Genomic DNA, 20,222 nt, shown 5'->3' with positions numbered 1-20,222 from the left:
TCGAGGGGCCCTGATATCGCTTTACCCTCTTAGGATAAAAGTAACATATAAACTTCGACTTATATGCATTTACTATTTACTAATCAATTATACACAACAATACGTTTTATGACATCAATTTACTGATGCGGTTTCGCATTATCAATGCACAACCAATTAATAAACAATAAACCATATATCTTGGTTTTAAGACCATATGATATTATCGTCTTGCGATCACTTCTGTCTCATTCCTAAAAGTGATTCCAGCAAGCACGGGTTTATTCCAATGCTCAAAACTTGTTCATAAGCACTCATGAACGTTGCGGCAACCCTTTGCTATGTCTAATACATTTTAGACAATCTACATACCAATTCATGACAATATTCATTCATACCTACTTCCAACATATGAACGATTGTGGACCATTCGAATAATTCGATTATTCTTAATAACTCAATTATTCAGGAAGTCAAAACATGCAAAATGAAACAATAGTTAAACAATTAACACAAGACAGTAGCTTTACTTATAAATAATACTCTTTTATTTAATCATCAAATGTCAATTACATTTATCTATTACACGTTTCCAAAACTATCTAATCTAAACTAATATCGTCTTTCAGCCCAATGCTCCTAGCGTGCTGCAAATGCTTAACCCTGCTCAGTCCCTTCGTAAGCGGATCTGCTGGGTTACCCTCTGACGATACCCTCTTTACTACGAGGTGTCCTTCATCTACTCGATGTCTAATAAAGTGATATTTTCTGTCGATATGTCGAGATCTACTATGATCCCTCAGTTCCTTGGTCAAGGCAACCGCTCCTTCATTATCACAGAAAATTTCCATAGGCTCCTTTATGGCACGCACAGCTCCAAGATCACCAATGAAGTTCTTCAACCACATCGCCTCCTTTGACGCTTCGCTCGCTGCAATGTACTCTGATTCGCCAGTTGAATCAACTACTATTTCTTGTTTGGAACTTTTCCAAGTCACTGCTCCTCCATTAAAGCTAAAGACCCAGCCCGACTGCTAACGGTAGTTGTCCCTGTCGGTCTGGAAGTGGGCGTCACTATACCCTCGCTCCTTTAAGTCATCACTCCCTCCGAGGACTAAGAACCATTCCTTGGTCCTCCGAAGGTACTTAAGTATATTCTTGACCGCAATCCAATGAGCCCTGCCAGGGTTCCCTTGATATCTACTGACCATGCTCAAAGAAAAAGCCACATCAGGGCGAGTACAAGTTATAACGTACATGATTGAGCCAACTGCGGAAGCGTAGGGTACTCGGCTCATCTCAGCTATCTCGGCTTCTGTACTCGGACTTTGAGTCTTACTCAATTTGGCATTACTCTGTATTGGTAGTTCTCCCTTCTTCGAGTTCTGCATACAAAAACGTTTTAGTACTTTATCCAAGTAAGTATTCTGACTAAGTCCTATTAGTCTCTTACTTTGTTCTCTCACTATCCTTATTCCCAAAATATAGGAAGCCTCTCCGAGGTTCTTCATAGTGAAGCACTTCCCAAGCCAGGATTTAACCTCCTGCAAAGTCGGGACGTCGTTTCCTATGAGCAGTATGTCATCGACATACAAAACAAGGAAGCTAACTATACTCCCACTGGCCTTGACATATACACATGATTCATGTTCACTTTATACAAATCCAAATTCTTTGACTTCCTCATTGAAGCAAAGATTCCATCTGCGAGACGCTTGCTTAAGTCCATAAATGGAGTTTTTAAGCTTGCACACTCTATTAGGATGCTTCGGATCGACGAAACCCTCTGGCTGAGCCATGTAAACATCGTCAGCCAACTTCCCATTAAGGAAAGTGGTCTTGACATCCATCTGCCATATCTCATAATCATGAAATGCAGCAATGGCTAGCATCACCCTAATAGATTTTATCTTAGCAACTGGTGAGAAGGTCTCATCATAGTGAACTCCGGGAGTTTGAGTAAAGCCCTTCGCCGCCAATCGTGCCTTATACGTGTGCACATTCCCATCTATGTCGGTCTTCTTCTTGAAGATCCATTTGCACTCAACCGTCTTATGTCCGGGCACATTGTCAACCAAATTCCAAACTTGGTTGTCATACATGGACTGAATCTCGCTGTCCATCGCCTCTTTCCATTTTACAGACTCTGGTCCTGCCATGGCTTCCTTATAGCTATTAGGTTCATCTAGATTTATTAGTGTACCATCACTAATATACATGTCCCCTTCGGTAGTAATATGAAAACCATAAAACTGGGGTTAAACTCTAACTCTCTCGGAACGTCTAAGAGGTAAGGACTCGTCAATCGGTTCAACCGGAGTTTCCTCCTCGGGTTTAGCACCAGCGTTAGAGGTTCCTTCATCACTCGACTCTTGAATCTCCTCAAGATCGACTTGCCTCCCACTGTCCCCTTGGCTTATGAGTTCTTGCTCTCAGAAAACCCCTCTCCTCACAACGAAGACAACATTGTCACTTGGTCTATAGAAGAGATATCCAAAGGATTTCTACGGGTAGCCGATGAAAATACATCGCTCACTACAAGGTTCGAGCTTTTCGTGAGTCTCTCGTCTTACGAAAACCTCACAGCCCCAAACCTTGATATGTGCCAACGAGGGAGCTTTCCCTGTCCACATCTCGTGAGGTGTTTTGGCAACCTTCTTTGTAGGGACTCGGTTAAGGATATGGGCAGCAGTCTCTAAGGCATACCCCTAGAATGAGATAGGTAGTGAATCATGACTCATCATAGAACGAACCATGTCTAACAGGGTTCGATTACGCCTTTCTGCCACACCATTCAACTGCGGTGTCCCAGGTGGCGTCAATTGCGAAACTATTCCGCATTCCTTGAGATAGTCGTGGAATTCAAGACTTAGGTACTCTCCTCCTCGATCGGATCGAAGCATCTTGATTTTTCTGCCCAATTGATTCTCCACTTCATGTTTGAATTCTTTGAACTTTTCAAACGTTTCTGACTTGTGCTTGATTAAGTAAATATACCCATATCTACTATATTCATCGGTGAAAGTCACGTAGAAGCGGTTCCTATCCTTTGTGGTGGATCTAAAGGGCCCACACACATCGGTGTGTATGAGATCCAATAAACCCTCACCCCTCTCACAAGTGCCAGTGAAGGGTGACTTGGTCATCTTTCCAAGTAAACAAGATTCGCACGTGTAATCTTCCCTAAGGTCGAATGACTCCAACACTCCATCCTTTTGGAGTTTGGCTATGCACTTCTTGTTGACATGTCCAAGACAAAAATGCCACAAGGATGCTATATCCATATTATTGGAAGAATCCATACACAACACATCATTTCCTAGGTTATCTACAACCATAACAATTTCATAAATTCCATTACAAGGCATTGCTTCAAAATATAAAACACCATTTAGATAAGCATAAATCGAACCATTCTCATTATTAAACGAATATCTAAATCCTTGTTTAAACAAACCATGAAAAGAAATGATGTTTCTTGCCATATCTGGTGAGTAGCAACAATTATTTAAATCTAAATTCAATCCATTACTAAGCACTAAAGAATACACTCCAATCTTGATAACAGGTGACGATCTTTTGTTCCCCATGATTAGATTTATTCTTCCAAGCTCCACATCCCTATTTCTTCCTAGTTCCTGCAAATCAGAACAAATGTGGTAACCACACCCTGTATCAAGAACCCAAAAAATAGCATGGGATGAATCATTAGATTTAATTGTGTATATACCTGCAAAAGATGGCTTGAGCTTTCCATCCTTGATGGCTTGCAGATATTCCGGGCAGCTTCTCTTCCAATGCCCTATTTTGTGGCAATGATGGCACTCTACCTCTTTTGGGTTAGGGTTGGGCTTAGCAGGATCAACCTTTGTCCCACTAGAAGAGGAACCATCTTGGGACTTTCCCTTGCGGTGGTTCTTCGAAGAAGCCTTCCTCTTCTTGCCCCTTCCCTGCCCAATAGCCAAAACAGAACCAGCGGATGGATTGGGAGTTGGTGCAACAGACTTGTCCTTTAGGTTGTTCTCAGCAGTCCTTAGGAGCCCTTGGAGTTTGCTTAGGGTGACCTCTTCCTTGTTCATATGGTAGGTCATCCTAAATTGATTGTAGCATGAGGGCAAGGATTGAAGAACAATGTCGATAGCCAAATCTTCCCCAAAGTTGGCATTCAACTTGCGAAGACGATCGACATACCTTTGCATCTTTTGCAAGTGCAAGGTTAGAGACTCTCCACTTCCCATTTTAGCAGTGATCATATTAGTTATGTTCTCATAGCGCTCTTCCCTCGCGCTTTGGTGATATCTCTCCATCAAGTCTAGATGCATCTCATAAGGATACATGTCCTCATAGGACTTTTGGAATTCGGAGTTCATTGTGGCTATCATGATGCAATGGACTTTCGTTGCATCACGCTCATGTATCTCAAACACAGCCATTTCTTCGGGAGTAGTAGTTTCTGGATTGATCTTCTCGAGCTTCTCATCGAGAACAAACTCCTTGTCCTCGTAACGCGCGATCGTGCGAATGTATCTTATCCATTCGCTAAAGTTCGATCCATCGAAAGTCACTTTTTGACAAAGGCTCATAGCGTGAATGAGCTAGCAGCAGCGTTGTTTGCGTTAGACATCTATAAATAGAAAGGAACAAAGTTTATTATAGTTAAATCCCTAATTAACACCCAAAATGGAAATTTAGGGCTAGGACCCAACAACATTATTTACACATTCGAAAAGGGATGCCGTGATCCAACATGCAAATAATTTGGAGGTAAGTGAATGACGATTCACTAATTCTTCACCATGAAAAACATAATCTTTAAGTTTTAAATGCATTGAGAATTCCTAGATTCTTTTAGATTCATTGAACTTTTCAATGGCATGTTTAACTCTCGATATGCCCCTCTAGTTTGTGACTGGGATACCGAGGATCACAAAGCGGCTGTGAATAACCATGAAAATCTACATGGTGCCTTCATTGTTACAATCACCTATTCGATGTGCCGGTAAACCACACACGCTCCACCGAACTATGACAAACAATGAATCACCATTTGTCACCTTTGCTTAGAACCAATTAGTGTGCCGGTTAACCACACACGCTCCACTAACATCTAAACAAGGGTGCAAAGTGTAATTTCATGGGATTGCATCAATTCACTTTTCCTAAAGTAACTAAGATTGGGGATTTTATAAAACATTTTAGTTACTTTAAATAGATTCATTATACTTATTAATGAGAAGAGGTTTGCCCTATCCTACCCGTTCGGCTAACGACCCTCCACCAGTCAAGCAAGTGGTGGGTGTGAGTATACACCCATTAAGCGTCATTTTATAGGCAGCAACCTTATACCCACCTTATAGACTGACTTCGTGAATGAGGCCTACTAACGGTAAGACTAGCATCTTTAATCATATATATATATATATATATATATATATATATATATATATATATATATATATATATATATATATATATATTAAGCTTGTAATAATATATTAGTATAGTGTTGAATTTTAAACTTGTAAAATTCTAGGGTTTGAAATTTAAATTACTCAAATTAAAATTTTAATCACAAAACTTAAATTTCAAAACTTAAGGACAAGTTTTAAACTTTTCAAAACATAAGGATCAAATAGCAAATAATATAAAATCAACTAATAAGATTATTTCAATTTGATCTTATTCAACATAACTTGCAAGACAATTTACTAATTCAATTCAAATAATCAATTATTATCATATAAGGAAATTATTATTCAACTAATTGGTAATTATCTTTTGTTTGGTCAAGAATATACTCATATATATGTTTAAAATCGGATTTTAATGACCCAAAAAAGTTAAGGCAAGTTTCCTCAAGTAAAACAGAAAGAAATCCTGAAACTCCCTTTTTTTGACACTCGAACTCACCGAGTTCCCACTATGGACTTGCCGAGTTGGAGCTACTCGCCGAGTCCACAGTGGAACTCGCCGAGTTCATCAGGCAGAATCACATAAATTACATTTTTCAAGCAACAAGCAATCAACCAATGCATCAATTCAGTAGAAAACAATCAAAGCTCTGATACCACTGATGGGTTTGAGCCATAACAACTTTCCTATGTGCACATGCAAACCCTAATTGCTTGGATCTAGGTTTCTCTAATTGAACATGCATTGTATCCAAGACTTTCAATACTAGAGTCACAATTGTTACTCCTCTAATGGCTTACAAACACCAACTAGCAAGAAGATGATTTGAGAGAGAGAGAGGTGCGAAATCGGCTCTAGGGTTTCTTCAAAGATAAAGTGGCCGATTTCTCCAACCCTAAGGGTCTATTTATACTATGAGCTCCTAAGGTTTCAACTTAAACCCTAATTGGATAACTTAGCCTCAAAGCAATCCAAAAATCCTTCTAGATAAGGCCTTGGACGATTTTTAAGATATCCATATCCTTAAAATCGTCCCTCCCCATATCCATAAGGATTCATAGCCCTAAACACAACTATCACACATTTGACAGTTTATGCCCCTTTATTCAATTAATCTCTTTAAGTCACCAAATTAATTCTCAATTAATATATGACTTATATTAATCAAATAACATTATTATTCCTTTAATATATTATTCTCATAATATATTAATAATAATATCTCTTCTCTCTTAACAAATCATCTTGCCAAGTTGTTATGGTGAAGGCAACCCAAAAGGACCATGCATAACTGGGTCAAGTACTTACCAAATATAGTTATAGCCTTAGACACTAAGCCAACAGCCTTATCTGATTTATTTGATCCCTATCCCCATGGGGATGTATGCATGATAGTGGGGATGGAATGGCTAAGCAGGTTTGGTGCTATGATAGACTGAAAGGGTCAGCGAGTGATACTTCAAAAGGAATTGGTCATCTACGGAGAGGGTACCAGGGTTGGATTACGGTTTTGTTTGGTGGACAGAGCTCGGCAGTATATTCAACATGGGTGAATGGGTTATCTTGCTTATGTGGTTGATACTCGGGTAGGGGATCAAGTCTTGTCTTCAGATGTGCCAGTTTTCAGGGAGTTGATGATGTGTTTCCGGAGGAGTTACCCGGTGTGCCTCCCGAGATGTAGGTTGAGTTCAAGTTTGACCTAGTGCCAAGTGCAGCTCCGATTTTCAAAGCATCGTACTAATTGACATCGCTCGAGATGGATGAGTTGTCTTTTCAACTTCAGGAGCTATTAGGCAAGTAGTTCATCAGACCGAGCAGTTCACTGTAAGGAGCGTCAATATTGTTCAACAAGAAGAAGGATGGTTCACACCGGATGTGCATTGAATACCAAGAGTTTGAACAAGTTGATGGTGAAGAACCGTTATCCCCTTCTGCCGATTAATGACCTCTTTGATCCATTTCAGGGTACATCTTGGTTCTCGAAGATTGATATGAGGTTAGGGTATCATCAGGTGAGGGAGAGAGGAGGATGTGGAGAAGACAACATTTTAGACTCGTTATGGGCATTATGAGTTCGTGGTGATGCTATTTGGGCTCACTAATGCACCTGCAGTGTTTATGAACTTGATGAATCGGGTATGTAGGTCGATGCTCGATCGATCAATTATTGTATTTATTGATGATATCTTGGTGTATTCCAAGACCACAGAGCAGCCTGAGGATCACCTTCGAAAACTCTTGGGAGTGTTGAGGCATGAACGACTATATGCCAAGTTCTCGAAGTGTGAGTTTTGGTTACGAGAGGTCCAATTCTTAGGGAATCTCCTTAACAAAAACAGGATTTTGGTCGATCCGGTCAAGATTGAGGTCGTGATGCAGTGGGAGGTTCTGAAGTCTCCCTTTGAGATCATGAGTTTCTTGGGATTGGCAGGATATTATCGGAGATTTATTTAGGATTTCATTGTATTTTGTGATACATGCATCGCTAATTAGGGGGTTGTTCTTATGAAGAGGAGGCGAGTGGTTGCATATACTTCTCGACAGCTGAAGTCGCATGAGGCGTGCTATCCTACTCATGATTTGGAGGTGGGGGTAGTAGTGTTTGCCCTCAAGATTTGGCGGCACTACTTGTATGGGGTCCGGTGTACTATTTACACAGACCACAAGACTTTGTGATGTCTTTTGGACCAGCTGAACCTGAACATGAGGTAGTGCAGGTGGCTTGATGTGGTCAAGGATTATAACTGCGAGATTCTTTACCATCCGGGTAAAGTGAACGTGGTCACGGATGGTTTGAGCTGCATTCAACTAGGTGTATGTGTATGAGGATATCCATTGATTCCCCACTTTGGATTTGATCAGAGGGGCACTGACATAATGAATCAAGAAGGAGAATTGGAAACAGGAGAGGATCAGGGGCAAGATCGACATATTTCTCACCGATAGTTGGGGATTGTTGGCTCGGTGTGGTCAGGATGTATCGGGATTTGAGACAAAGTTGCAAGTACTCGTGCATGAAGAGGGCGATAACTTGGTATGTTGAGAGGTGCTTGACCTATAGGATGGTCAAGGCCGAGCATCAGACGCCACATGGAAAGCTACAGTGTTTGGAGGTTCCCATGTGGAAGTAGGAATAGATCACCATGAATTTTATCACCAAACTACCAAAGACCGCTAAGGGTTATGATGCTATTTGGGTCATCATGGATCATTTGACCAAGAGTGCCTACTTTTGTCCATCTAGAAGAGCTCCTCGGCAGAGAAGTTAGCCGATGTGTATGTTCGGGAGATTGTTGCTCTTCATGGGGTTCCGGTTTCCATTGTATCAGACTGAGATGTTCGGTTCACTTCCTGATTCTGGAAGAAGTTCCACGAGGAACTGGGTACGAGGCTACATTTCAGCACTACTTACCATCTACAGACCGACGGCCAGTGTGAGCGGACCATCCAGACACTTGAGGAAATGTTACGGGTTTGTGTTACAGATTTTGGCAGGAGTTGGAATTCCTACCTACCTCTTGCAGAGTTTTCCTACAACAATGGTTATCACTCCAGCACTGGTGCACCGACTTTCCATCTTTTGTATGGATAGAGATGGCGCACCCTATTTTTTGGGGGAGGTTGGCCACATAGTCATGGGGAGGACTGAGGTGGTCCACTAGACTATGGAGGTCATCCAACAGATCATGCAGAGATTGTAGACAGCTCAGAGTCAACAGAAGAGCTATGCTAAACGTCATCAATCGGAGATGGAATTCCAGGTCGGTGACATGGTACTACTGAAGGTCTCACCCTTGAAGGATGTGATACGCTTCATGAAAATGGGGAAATTGGGTCCCTGGTATATTAGAATGTTCCGTGTGATCGGCAGGGTATGTAGGGTGGCCCACCAGTTAGATTTGTCGAGTGAGCTCAGCCAGATCCAAAACACTTTCCATGGTTTGCAATTGCAGAAGTGTGTGTTAGATGATGAGGCAGTGGTCTGTTTGGATGAATTTCAGGTTGATGAGCGCCTGGATTATATTGAGAGGCCAGTAGCGATAGTGGAGAGAAAGATGAAGGTTTTATTCAATTAAAAGACACCTTTGGTAAAGGTTTAGTAGCAACATTAGAGGGGCTCCGAGTGGATCTGGGAGCCAGAGGCGGAGATGCTGTAGCATTATCCTGAGTTATTTGCAGCAGCTGACTTCGAGGACAAAGTTTAGTTCAAGTGGGGAGAATTGTAACATCTCGATGTTGAGGTACTTTCAAATTTAACCCTATATACCAAGAAATAATCTATTTTGAACCTTAGACTTGAAAAGTTTGCAATAATGGCCCATAGTGGCATTTCGGTGATTTTGGCCAAAAGACTAGTACGCTGGTCGTACGTTGTGTATGTTCAGCATACTACGGCGGACCTTAGTACGGTAAGCATACACCGCGTATGCAGGGTGTACGTGGAGAAACCTTACACCCTAATTTTTTTTAGGGTTTGGTTAATATATAAGTAGGGGTGTGTATAGGGCGGTTTGGTTCGGTTATTGGTCAAAACCGAACCATAACCATTATGATTGGTTAATGTATTTTGGTAGCCATTGGGTATGGTTAATATTGGTTATGGTTAATGGTTTTTTCTGGTTAACGGTCTTGGTTAATGGTTAATATTGGTTAACCATAATGTTCAAAATAATATAAATGGCGAAAGTATAGTGGCATAAAAAATGAAAAGAGAATACAAAAAGTCCTCGACACTAATGTTTGTAACCTAGCTTATGGTAACAGAATGAAATGTGCACCTTTGATACTCAGAGTGAGATAACACATAGTCACATTCAAAATAAAAAACATTCAATAAAAAGTATAAAAAATTAAAAGAATTGACATTAATAACTTCATATATTGATAAGTGATATTAACATTAAAATAAAGTCAAACATTCATACATGTTAAATGCGATTAAATCAAAAACTATAAAATAAAATAGCTAAACCTTTATATTACGTGTTATCTGGATAAAAAATAAAATAATCACTCATATACATTCAATGTGATTAAGTCAAAAATAGTAAATAAAAAAGCAATTTTTTTAGAAAAAATACATTCTTAATATATCATAAAGTGAAGAATAGCTAAAAACATAACTTACCTAGAAGTTTTGATTATAAATTAAAAAAAAAACCTTAGAATAGAACTATAAAGTCAAAACAATCTTTGATTCGGATTAACGGTGTGAGCAACCTCCGATTAGGATAATGAGTGTGAAGATTAAACTAATTGTGAATAATGTTTACAAATTATAGAATTAGCCGATTAGGAATTACAACATTAATCAATAATCTAACTCAATGCATGATTGGAAAATTATATGTGTCTGCATGATCTACGTGATCATCCTTTGATAGTTTGATTACACATTCCTCCCCTGATAAGTGAGGATTACCAAATTATATTTTGGAAACTTAATGGGTCTTAAATAAGTTTGAATATATTATTTTATATATAATCCATACTTTTTATGCATCAAAATATAAAGTTAGCAGTTCAGTTAACCTATAAAACCATAACCGAACCGTTTGTTATCGGTTAACAAAAATTAAAAACCGAACCAACAGTTTTTAAAATGGTTTGGTTAATATGGTTCAGTTATATCGGTTAATTTGGTTATGGTTTGGTTTTTCGGTTATTATGCTCACCCCTATATATAAGCATCATTATAACCTCATTTATCATTCCCTCGTCAGCCTCCATCTGAGAAAATGCCCCTCTAGAAAACCCTAAGTGATAAGAGTGCATTTTAAGCTCATTTGTGTGCTTTGGTGGTGTTCTTGAAGAAGAAGAAGAAGTTGGTACAAGGACTTGGAGCTTGGGGAGAAGCTTGGATCCGAGATTCTTCACTTTGTAGCTACATCCAACAGGTAAAAAGCTCCTTGCTTGATCATCTTATCTTGTAGATCTAGCCATTTCCTCATTTAGGGTATTTTTGGTCCCAAATATGGTTATTCTTGAGAATAGCATGCTCTTAACCGAATAAGACGTCCTTTCAGGCCTAATGATGGATCTTGAGTCATAAAAATGTGGTCTTGATGCTTAGTTTTTCCCCATGCATGCTCTAGAAGGTCTTAAGGTGTTAAGAAATTGGGATTTTGTGTATTAAGCACTTATTGGACATGCAAAGTCATAAAGTTGGAAACTTTATGACTCTTAGGGATATTTTAGCCTTGGATATGCAATTGGACGTATTAAGTCGAACTAATAAGCTCTTAATAGAATAAGAGGGTAATTGTTCTGTATGCATGGCGTACCAAATAGTACGTTGCACGTACACAGATTTGGCCCCAATGCCTTAGACCTCAAGTACACCCTGCGTACCTCCCGAGTACACCCCACGTACAAAGCCAGAGTTGACTCGGCTGAAGGGTGACTCGATTGACTTGTTGATTTTGAACAGTTTTGACCTTGGGTATTTTTGGAAAATGTTATTAATTTAAAATGGGAAATATTTTGACATTTAGGATTTGGGTTGATCCGGTTGTTAGAGCTGAGAGGTATTCAGACTGCATTCAAACTGTGAGGTCAGTTTTCCTCACTGTACCCGTGGGTCGAAGGCACCAAGGCCGACCCAATAGATTATTTATCCTGGTCAGGATATTGATACGATAGTTATAGCTGTTCACTAGATACGTATGATTATTTGTATTCGTCGGCTCTATGTTTATGTTTTTTGTTACATATGTCGACATGTTGTGTTGGGTTAAGGCAGTCTTGCATTGTGTTGTAGACCAACACACCCGGGGATGACCAGATAGGCTGTAGGCCTGTGAGGTGGTCTAGTCTGGTCGGTGGCCCGTAGAGCGGTCCGAATAGGTTGTAGGCCCTACGATGCGGTCCAGTCATGTTGAAGGCTCATAGAGCGGTCTAGATAGGTTGTAGGCCCTATGAGGTGATCCAATCAGGCTGGTTGTTTGTATTGTATGCTTTTTTGTTGTGGTGTGCTTATACTTTGGGGGAACTCAATAAGCTTTTGCTTAAAATTTTAGTTTGCGGTTTCAGGTACTTCCGAGGATTGTGGGAAGACGAAGGTGTGATCGTACACAGCTTCCAACTTTTATGTCTTCAGATCTTAGGGAAAACTCTGATTTGAAATAATGCTTTTGAAACAATGAATCTTTTTGTAAACAATATTGATTTATGGTTGGTTTTAAAATTTTTAAATTTGTTGTGATTTTTCAGAGTTTTACAAAGATTCTCATTGACATTAGGGATCCATGCCTTGATACGGTAACCCGCTCGATAATCATTATATTCCTCTATGATTCCGAACATCAATATGTTATTCATCTTCATCAGAGAAGTCGTTCACATTAACTATTATCTTGTTGTTGACAAACAGAAGACAACCTCATCTAGCACCACCACTACCATGGTCATTGTAGGGTGTTCTTCGATTATCACAATTATTGCCAACCTAATGAATTTTGCACCTATTACGACCATCTACGGTCACGATACATATTTCTATAAGTTATGCAATGAGATTATTAACTGCACACTATAGATCCTCAATCGTGTGACCCCTTCCATTAGGGTTTGACTGTAAACCACTTTCAACGTCATTCTCCATCAAGACGTAAACAGGCATTTATACCAACTAACATAGAACATAAGTATAAACACAAACATGCTTAATCAATCTCAAAGAAGATTTTTTTATTAAATTTCAAGATGCTTATAAAAAATTATAGAACCCTATATATAGAGGAGAATTGTACTTGGTTGGTATTGTCAAATTTTGGCACTGTTGTAAAAATCGTGACTGGTATCCGATTAATATTCGATTAATGGCTATGCAATGTCCGATCAATAAAGGCATTTCTTAGAGATTAATATTTGTCTAGACAATTGGGATAAAGTTGTCAAAATCGATGAATTTATATGACTTTGAAGAAGTTTTATTTCAATAAAAACTATTTTATGAAGTATTAGTTTTTATTAGTCATATTAACTCATTATGCTGTGATTTTAGTTGTATTTATATACTTTTGTATTATATATATATATATATATATATATATATATATATATATATATATATATATATTGGAAAAGTGAATATACCCTTAAAGGTATTGTAAGTCCCTAATTTGCCCGTGTATCATTCATATCCGTTTAATGGTGCGGAATCCCAATCAAACGGATGATGTCAGATCAAATAGAAGAGAAGGAGAAGAAGAATAATATGAATCTTTGTATGTATTGATATGAATGAAGATCCGGATACAAAAGATTCACACACACATAAAAGCTCCTGTTTCTCTCTGGCCGTAGACGCTCTAGGGTTCACCAATCTCTACTCCTCACCCTAACACCTCTATTTATACTAGGGAACATGGGCCGGAAACAAATGGGCTGTAAATGAGTTTACGGCCGTAAAATCAGCCGTAAACTAGACCATAAATTCATAAATATTACACATAAATATAATTGCCCAGAAAAGCAAAGTATAAATCATATTTTGACCTAGCAATCTCCCTCTTGGTTTATAGCTTTCTTTTCTTAATTGACCCAACAAGCTCCCTCTAAAAAGCAGCTGGCTTTCTTGATAATCTTCATTGGGAACTTGGCTTCATCATTAATCTTCAAATTCTTCACGACTTCAAGATGAACTTGATGAATCTTCAATGAATGACTTCATCTTGAGTAGTTGGGCTTTTCTTCAGAATTTGGCATTGATCGCACATTGGGTGAGGAGGCTTGATGTACTGATTCTTGAAAGATGGCGCTTTCAGCTTGAGAATCTTCAGAGGGAACTAAATCTTCTGGATCACTTTAGCAGGTACTAAGATAGCAACAGACTGATTGAGGAGGCTTCAATGCAATCCGTCACATAATCTTCAATTGCAGCTTCACCTTGCTTCTAGGGTTGAAGGATTGAATGTTGAAAGAATAATCTTCATTTCTTGTTCCTTCGAATGTGAATTCTTCGATGCTCACGGATGAAACCTTGGCTCAGAGATCTTCAACACAAACTCCATGAGTCTTATCTATACCTGAAATCACTTTTCAAGACAAAAACAAAACTAAAAGAAAACATAGCACAAAAATTAAAATAGAAACAAAAATATTTTTGGATTTTTGATTTTTTTGAACAAAAAAATAAAACAGAAATAACACTATTTTTGGATTTTTAATTTTTTTGATTTTTCTTTGATTTTTGAATTTTTAATTTTTTTTATTATTTTCATTATTTTTAATTTTTAATTCTCCCCTAATATTTAAATTAGAAGAAACTATGACAAATTTAACAAAAATAAAAATGATATCTAACTTTAAGAGTGATTTGGGATCAAAGTTTTTAGACAGCCTTTATCCACTTGTCGGTACCTTCCATATTCACATCTTTGTCTGGTCGATCGTCGGTATTGTTATCCACTTAAACACGAAAAATTCTGACAAATTTAGGACATACTATTTGTTACAAGACAGATGAACTTAAAAACCTAAAATTTATATCTGATCCTAATTTCTTAGATACTATATCTTAAGGTCCATTCATCTGAAGACGACCAGGGATATTGTTGTCCACCTAAATTGAGCAGCGAGATCTACAGACAATCTGTATGAGTTCAATTTTAAGTGTACTGGAACGTGTTTCCCGCTTCCTGATATGCCCCATCCATCAAGAACTTCCAGAGTACTCCTTACACCGGGTGAGCAGACAACCATTCAGAGAGAGAAGAGATTCAGAATTCTATTGCTAACTACTTCAGAGGGGTTGAGAAGAAGAAGGTTGCATATGCTGTGTACCAGGTCGGATTAGAAGTCGCGCAAAGGAGACAACATATGGATAACAGATGAGAAGTATTTCACACACACACACACACACACACACACACACATATATATATATATATATATATATATATAGCCTGCAGAGAAATAGAGTTGCATATGTTGTGTACCAGGTCGGATTGGAAGTCACGCAAAGGAGACAACATATGACTAACAGACGGAAAGAAAGAAAATGATATTGTACAGACCTAATTTATCGGAATTTACCAGTCGCCCCATCCAACCGGAATTAAGGACAGAATTCGCACATCGAGGAAAAGTTAAACCACGGTTCCAAGTATGGGTTCAATTAATGTGACGAGTAGATTCTCATATATATCTCCCTGCTCAACCTATCTGAGCGTCGTATTGTCAGGCTGAACGTATCTAACTAGGTCAACATTTGTCAAGTCTATAAATTTCCTAAGTTCAACTCTCCCTAGTCAAGTCCATTTAAAAATTTTCGTGCCTACCGACGCATCAAACCAGAGCATAGACCCTTCAACTTTGGGTACGTTACGCAGACTCAGGTTGCCTGTTATCACCTGATAATATCACTTACCAAAACATCTCCCTCAAGCACACTTCATAACCAACATTTTTGTTTTTTTTTTATTTTCTGATTTTCTAATGTTTTTGGATTTTTTAAAATTTTTTTATTTTGTTTTTATTTCTCCCCCTAAATTTGTGCATAGGAGAGAAAAAAAGTTAATGCGCAAATTTAAACTATCCTAAAACAAAAATTAGTCTTTAAAGCGAATCAACTTAAGACTAACTCAGGAGTATAGAGAAGAAAATGCAAATCGTAAGTCACCGATTGAATTTGCATCCAGAAGGTCTGAGAACAGCACGCATAATCTCAGAACAAATCCAAAAATTCTTCATGTCTTTAAGCTCAAACCCCATGTGATCCCTTCCTTTCTTCCTTTCCCGCAAATGACACATACTCTCAAATAATGGTCTGAATGTTATATAGTTGAGAGATGTCCCCAATCATATGCCACGAGCAGCCACTACTAACAAACCGAAGTCTGATGATATGCCTCCATAGCTGCTCCAGCATAGAGCGTGATCAGTTGGTCTTTGGAACCCAGTCCATTTTGAAACTGGGTCGACCTTTGTCATCAACGCACGATACCCTCTCCCATGACATATCCTGTTTATCACAAACAGAAGATGAAGAAAGATTAGAGTCATTAGTTGATTTGGGAGATTAAGCCTTTGGTACCCATTGGTAGTTGGGTTTAACCCATTTCTTTTTCGATCAGATGGGTGCCTCAGTACTTGCTTTTGAACAGGATGTCGGCCGTTGAGATGACTTTGATTTTGGCTTCACGGGACCATCTCTTGGATTAGACTTCTTGTCCGACATTCCCTTCTTGCCCTTGAGATTCGGATTCTTGGCCTTTGGAGTTTGATTCTTGGCCTTCTGCGCGTTCCAGTCATCATGGTCTGAACGTGACCTTGAAGGGTTTCTTTTGGAGTATCTCCCTCTTGGCGCATTCTGCCAGCCTTGTGCATAGTAAGGAACGTATGCGCGATTTGGACAATTTCGGGCAATGTGACCAGGTGTTCCACAGTGAAAACAAGTCCTTTTCTTCACTGGGAAATTGTTTCCTCCTGCCCCTGGTGGCGTATCCTTGCCTCGTTTCTTGTTGTTCCCACATGCACACTTGCGACCGACACTCTGTTGCGCTGGAATTGGAGGCCTGTATTTACCAACGGCAGGTTGATTAAAAGCAACAGATTTAGAGTTCAAGGGGTCGTTTGTTTGTTCAGAAGAACTCTCCTTGTTCTCATCCTCTGCTACTTTACCTGAACATGTAACAGAAACATTAGTATTTTCAACATTAATAACTCCTCCTGACACAAATCCAGCTTGTTTGCCATATCGAAGATGTGCCTCCTTGTCAGTTTCGTCCTGTGTCATAGGGATGGATGTGTAGTTATGATTATAAGGAGGAGGTACACTATCATACCCTAAACCCTTGTTTTGATTTTCTTTGAATTTTAATTGGGTTTCATATAAGGACTCGACTGTCTGACTTGACGCAGTATAATTTTTGAAACTGACATCAGTTTTTCCACACTTAATTTTTAAAGCGTCAAGTTCTTCAGTTACAACAGCAAGTTGTCTCTTAACATAATCATAATTTTCACACTTGCTGCTATACTCTTCCTGAAGTTTCCTAAAGTCCTTGGTTTTTGCTTCTAATTCAGCCTTCAAGGGTTTCTGTCCTTTCCTGAGTTGATATCCTTCATATCTCAGGTCCTCAACTTCTGTTTTAAATACATCAATTTGTTCCCGAAGAAATTTAATCGTGGCTTCACAAGCTGGAGTACATGTAACTTCAGTGACCGGAATGTTTTCAGAACTCATTGTTTCTCTACACTTCAAAGCATCAAGTTCTTGAATAACATCAGCAAGACTAAGATGATTTAGATCTTTTGTCTTCTTGATGATGGCCACGTTCATATCCCATGATTTTGGAAGTGAATTCAATATCTTTTTGTTTATCTCAGATTTGGTCAAAAAGATCCCAGCAATATTCCTCTCAGTAGTGAGTGTGGTAAATCGCTGCAACTGAGCTTCCAGGGTTTCTCCAGGGATATAATCGAACATGTTGAAATTTTGTCTTAAGATATCCTGACGACTCTCTTTCATGTTTTCAACTCCCTCGTAGACCTTAAAATCAATTAAAAAGCACAACTAGAAGCCAAGATAAAAAGTAAACGTCAAATTTAAAATGTTTTTTTTAAAGTCAACCTTAAAAGTCAAATTTAAAAAATTAAGCTCAAAAGTCAAACTTAAAAGTCAAACCGAAAAGTTAAATTTGAAATTTTAAAAGTTAAACGAAAAAGTCAAAGTTTAAAATCAAAGGTCAAACCTGAAAGTCAAAATCAAAATTTGAAATAAAAAGTCAAAAATAAAAGAAAAAAAAAACAATTTATTATTATTATTATTATTATTTTATTATTTATTATTTTATTATAATTTTTTTATTTTGAATGAAAATAGAATTTAAAAATAAAAGAAATTGAGTTTTTGGGTTAAAAGTGTCAAAATTCGAAATTAGGAAGCGACAGGTAGTGTTTAAGTTTAAATTTTCGAAGTAAAAGCACAAGAGTTTGGTTAGCCGAGATGATTAGGCGCCTTGTTGATGATCTTGAGGTCCCGGGTTCGATCCTGGTCACGCTCAATTCGTTTCCTATTTTTATAAAGGCGCCGATGCTTGCTGCTGAGCCGAGCCGTCAAGCCGCAAATGGAGCCGCAATCTGAGCTGAGAACTATTTCCGGCCGAGAACTCCGATCGGCTGTAAGCTCCGTTGCACCCTAGCCGTAAACGTGAACCCCGCTGCCGGCCGTGAACAGTTTCCGGCAGTAAGCTCCGACCGAAAACCCTTCAACGATTACGTGAAAAACAACAATTTTTCGACTTTGAAGCTCCAAAACTCGATCAAAAACCTTTTTTTATGAAAAACACGAAGAACAAACCCCCCTTATTTTTGCGAGATCTATCCAAAAACGCAAAAATATTTCGAAAATAAGATCAAATAATGCTCCAAAATAGGGTTTACGGCCCAAGAATCTAGACTTCATGGTTGATGAACTTGACTGGTTTGCGGCCGTGAACTCAGTGTTTACGGCCGTAAGCTTGGACCGAGAACACAGAATCTTCGATTTTTGGATGAAACAATAAATCCTTTTGACTGATACAACCAGGCTCTGATACCAATTGTAAGTCCCTAATTTGCCCGTGTATCAGTCAGATCCGTTTGATGGTGCGGAATTCCAATCAAACGGATGATGTCAGATCAAATAGAAGAGAAGGAGAAGAAGAATAATATGAATCTTTGTATGTATTGATATGAATGAAGATCCGGATACAAAAGATTCACACACACATAAAAGCTCCTGTTTCTCTCTGGCCGTAAACGCTCTAGGGTTCATCAATCTCTACTCCTCATCCTGACACCTCTATTTATACTAGGGAACATGGGCCGGAAAACAAATGGGCCGTAAATGAGTTTACGGCCGTAAGGTGTTTACGGCCGTAAACTCAGCCGTAAACTAGACCATAAATTCATAAATATTACACAAAAATATAATTGCCCAGAAAAGCAAAGTATAAACCATATTTTGACCTAACAGGTATATAAGCTTAGGTACCCAAACTCACCATACTACGTCCTTTTATATCATATAATACATTCTAATTGTCCAATGTTCTTATAATTTAACTTCTAACTTGATTTACTTCCATGATTTTTATAAATTACATATTTATCTTCCTCTTACATATTTTTTTATTTTCAACTACAATATATATAGTCTAGTAGGTGTTCAGCAAAAAGATGTGATGTAAGATAAAGATAATGTGAAATTTGGAAAATCTTTAAAGTAACTCAAGTTAGGGGTTGAAGCTTAAGAACATTATAATGAATATATCAAACAAAACGACATATTATGGTATGTTTAGGTACCTAAGTTTATATACCCTTACACCCCGTTCCCGAGTTCAACTTCTGGAGAGAAAGGAAAGGAAATGGGTGGAAATGAGAAGAAAATAAAAGAAATTGGTGTTCTCGAGTTTCATTAAAGGAGGGAATTGGAAGGAAGTGGAGGGGAATGGGAGGATCACTTTCCCTCCTAACTTTCCTTCCGATTTGGAAGGATTTAGAAAGAAAGAACAAAATGATTCATTTTCCTTCCACTTCTCTCCAACTCGGGAACACAAAAGAAAATTTTGTTTTCTTTTCCTTTCTCTTCTTTTCTCTCGTGACTTTCTTTTCTCTTCTCTTCTTTTCTTTTGTTAAACTCCGGAACGAGGCGTTAAGGGTATATTCACTTTTCTATATATATATATATATATATATATATATATATATATATATATATATATATATATATATATATATATATATATATATATATATTTGATTTACAATTTAGGGCCCCAACTAGTCACCGACTAAGGCACGACTACACGGACTAGTATATAGTATCTATTCGACCGACT

This window comes from Lactuca serriola, chromosome 4 (assembly GCF_051521515.1).
Source record: "Lactuca serriola cultivar US96UC23 chromosome 4, Lser_US96UC23_V15, whole genome shotgun sequence".
Taxonomy (NCBI): domain Eukaryota; kingdom Viridiplantae; phylum Streptophyta; class Magnoliopsida; order Asterales; family Asteraceae; genus Lactuca; species Lactuca serriola.
Note: the sequence above shows the minus strand (reverse complement) of the source record.